Source organism: Somniosus microcephalus, chromosome 13 (assembly GCF_052327205.1).
Source record: "Somniosus microcephalus isolate GS21.2 chromosome 13, FLI_Smic_1.0, whole genome shotgun sequence".
NCBI classification, from domain to species: Eukaryota; Metazoa; Chordata; class Chondrichthyes; order Squaliformes; family Somniosidae; genus Somniosus; species Somniosus microcephalus.
The window spans coordinates 22,881,761-22,886,052 of NC_140999.1; the positions used below are offsets into that span (position 1 = coordinate 22,881,761).

General features: G+C 46.7%; 1 non-coding gene across 1 annotated transcript; it reads right to left on the reverse strand.

Annotated features, from left to right (window-relative positions):
- Nucleotides 1-305: 305 nt before the first annotated feature.
- Nucleotides 306-413, reverse strand: LOC147108126 (U6 spliceosomal RNA). The gene has a single exon (XR_015080757.1). It is a non-coding gene; the product is annotated as a U6 spliceosomal RNA (small nuclear RNA).
- Nucleotides 414-4,292: the final 3,879 nt, after the last annotated feature.

Below are 4,292 nucleotides of genomic sequence, written 5' to 3' on the forward strand. Positions count from 1 at the left end.
GCAAGTGGAGAGTATTCCATCACACTCCTGACTTGTGCCTTGTAGATGATGGAAAGGCTTTGGGGAGTCAGGAGGTGAGACACTCGCCGCAGAATTCCCAGCCTCTGGCCTGCACTTGCAGCCACAGTATTTATATGGCTGGATCACCATGTGGCACGCCAGCCTCATTATAATATTTAAATCGGCAACTCACCTCCTGGGAGCGGGTTGGCTGCCCGTCTCCAATCCCGCCTCTGTTAAAACCGGAATTGGGCAGGTTGGAGGCGGGTTAGCCTCCCATCCGACCCCAACCCACCCGTTTAAAAAAAAAAAGGGAACGTTTCATGAATTTGCGTGTCGTCCTTGCGCAGGGGCCATGCTAATCTACTCTGTATCGTTCCTAACTTTAGTTTATGTGCTGCGGAAGTGAGCATACCCACCTGTTTTTGGGGTTAAAATTCCCCCCTATATCGGGACCCCGAAACCTCAACCTGCATCCTTGCCACACCCTAATCGTCCACGTTAAGCTGTAGCACCCGTCTGGATCCACTTCCTCCACACACAAGGCGACCACCAATGTCCCCCGTAAGCTGCACTGCCACCTGCGCGGCCTGCCTCTCCCAATGTGCGGCCCATTCAAATTTTTGCGGATGCGCTGTATCTACAACGTAAAAGCTGATGAGCGGCCTGCGCGGGACCTCTCAGACTACTGCGCGGCCGCACTCGTGCGCACCTTAGCGGGAACTCTGCCTGCCACACACACACACACACACACACACACACCACTCACAACAGCCTGAATACCACCACCCTGACACCCAAATTTGAACCCAAAAACACAATGCCACCTTGAATCTTGGACCATCGACCACTTGGACCCACTTTGCCCATACCCAAACTCACCAGACCCACAGCTTGGCTTCAGTGTCAGCCATCGTCCCAGCGGCAACACCTGGCCCCTCCACCAACACCTGACCTACCACACCCCTTACTATAGAAGCATAGAAACATAGAAGATAGGAGCAGGAGTAGGCCATTCGGCCCCTCGAGCCTGCTCCGCCATTCAATGAGACCATGGCTGATCATCCAAATTCAGTACCCTGTCCCTGCCTTCTCCCCATATCCCTTGATCCCTTTAGCCTTAAGAAATATATCCAACTCTTTCTTGAATATATTTAATGAACTGGACTCCACCGCCCTCTGTGGCAGAGAATTCCACAGGTTCACCACTCTCTGGGTGAAGAAATTCCTCCTCATTTCAGTCCTAAATGGCTTACCCCTTATCCTTAGACTATGACCCCTGGTTCTGGACTCCCCGGCCATCAGAAACATCCTTCCTGCATCTAGTCTGTCCAGGCCTGACAGAATTTTATAGGTTTCAATGAGATCCCCTCTTAATCTTCTAAACTCCAGTGAGTATAAGCCCAATCGACACAATCTCTCCTCATACATCATTCCTGCCATCCCAGGTATCAGCCTGGTGAATCTTCGCTGCACTCCTTCCACGGCAAGAACGTCCTTCCTCAGGTAAGGCGACCAAAACTGCACACAATACTCAAGGTGCGGTCTCACCAAGGCCCTGTACAACTGTAGCAAGACATCTTTGTTCCTGTACTTGAACCCTCTTGCTACGAAGGCCAACATACCATTTGCCTTCTTAACCGCCTGCTGCACCTGCATGCTTACCTTCAGCGACTGGTGCACAAGAACACCCAGGTCTCTTTGCACTTCCCCTTCTCCCAATGAATCTCCCCATGAATCTCCACCATGCTTTCCCAAGGTCTACCTCCCATAGACGTTAACCTATAATACTGCTTCAGTGCCAGGCTGATTCCTCACTTTTGAACTTAGCCTAAGGTGGCTCCTGAGGAAGTTGAGGGTATCGAGACCAGAGACATGCAGGGGCTGAAGCAAATGGCTTTGCTTTTGCCAATATTAAGTTGGAGGACATTTTGGTTAATTCAGATCTTAATTGAAACATGGAGTTGGAGGGTGTAATGAGATGTGCCAAATTGTGATGCGAGAAGACTTTATTTCCTCGCTCGAAATTTCAATCAAAAGGCTGCATGTGGGTGCAAAACCTTTGTTTCTGATTAGAACATGAGGATGTGCTTTTAATGCACTAGATTTTTCTTAATGATAGGCAGAAAGCCTGACTATTAACACGTGAATGTGCTACAACTTCTTGAATGTAAGCCTCTTCCAGATTTGAACAGAGGGTGACAGGCTGAAGCTGCATTGTGGGAGTTGTAGTCCACCAGTGTGACATGCATGCACATGGTGACAATGTGGAGGAAAACGTAGCAGAGATTTCAAACACAGAAAAATTGTATTGGAAATTATGTAATTATTTTTGTTTATTATAGTAAAATGTTATTTATAGTACTAGATTCATGCATCAATAATTGCAGTTGAAAGCATTTTCAAAACATAATTTGAGTGATTTCATTGCTTCTCCATTTCCTCCTTGCTTATTGTTTTCAATAGCCAATGTTTTTACCACCTCCTCTCTTATCTGTTTAGTAATATTTGAGGCAATTAATGTCATTCAGTTAACTGTGATTCATTATGCTTTGCTGCTTTCTATGAATTTGAGGCAATCAAGCAAATTTGGTGGACAATGCGACATACACTTTGCCTGTGTAACACTTTGAAATGTGATAGACAAGTGCCAGACATAAAAAAAAAATTATTAGGTAGATGCAAATTATTAACAGATTTGAAGAATGAACTGTTCCAAGCAAGGCACTCGTGTTTCAATGTGCTGTGGCATGCATTAGTAGAACTTGGGTTCCCCCATGATTCCCTACATCGCAAGGACACAGTAGTGTTACTGCCAGGAACTTGCTGTTGTGGGGAAAGTAGGCACCGAGCCAAAGTTGGAATGGTCCCACTTGAGATGGAAGTAGAGTGTGGTTCAAACTCAGGCTGTTCTTATGCAAGTGTATTCAGCAGTGCAAGCCAAATAAAACTTAAACCTTCTGGAGTTGGTTTGTTCAAAATTAAGCAAATTACTAAAGGGTAAAAAGCAATTGCCCCTTATTTCATTCGTAGATCATTAAGCAAGAGTCTAACCACCACCACTTGACATTCAATGGCATTACCATCGCTGAATCCCCCACCATCAACATCCTGGGGGGTCACCATTGACCAGAAACTTAACTGGACCAGCCACATAAATACCGTGGCAACAAGAGCAGGTCAGAGGCTAAGTATTCTGTGGCGAGTGTCTCACCTCCTGACTCCCCAAAGCCTTTCTACCATCTACAAGGCACAAGTAAGGAGTGTGATGGAATACTCTCCACTTGTCTGAATGAGTGCAGCTCCAACAGCACTCAACAAGTTCGACACCATCCAGGACAAAGCAGCCCGCTTGATTGGCACCCATCCACCACCTTAAACATTCACTCCCTCCACCACCGGCGTACCTTAGCTGCAGTGTGTACCATCTACAAGATGCACTGTAGCAACTTGTCAAGGCTTCTTTGGCAGCACCTCCCAAACCCGCGACCTCTTCCACCTAGAAGGACAAGGGCAGCAGGCGCATGGGAACACCGCCACCTCCAAGTTCCCCTCCAAATCACACACCATCCTGACTTAGAAGTATATCGCCGATCCTTCATCGTCGCTGGGTCAAAATCCTGGAACTCCCTTCACCACACGGACTGCAGCAGTTCAAGAAGGCAGCTCACCACCATCTTCTCAAGGGCAATTAGGGATGGGCAATAAATGCTGGCCTTGCCTGCGATGCCCACATCCCATAAATGAATTTAAAAAAAAGCAAAAGTCAATTCTTGGTGAGCACTATTTTATAAGGATGCAATATTCTTGGTATGCTTCATGTTCTTTGAAGATGAACCAACTCTAGACTAAACTAGAGAAGGTGGGCCTTGAAATTCTGTGGGGCGCGATCCCAGCGGTCAAGTTGGGATCATGTCCTCCAGTGCCCTCTGCTGCAGACACATCTCTGGCACCCACCTGACTCCGACAATTGGAAAATCCAGTAATGGTCCACCTTTTTTCATCGTTTGTTCCTCTACCAATATGCTCAGTTACTCACTGCAGTGCTAGTTCCTGGCACTGACTGAATTCCCTTAGCCAATCACTCCAGGCCTAGTAGCTCAGACAATGCTGTGGGGATTTGATTTACATTTTCAACATTCAGACCTTTAGTGAGTCTATTGCAAATATTTTAGAATATTATTCTAACTGCACGTTGGATAATCATTTAAGGGGAGTGTTCCACCTGAGACATCCTGAGCGTACTGAAGCAGAAGAGCATTCTGTAACAGCCTTTTCCCGTATACCTTTAC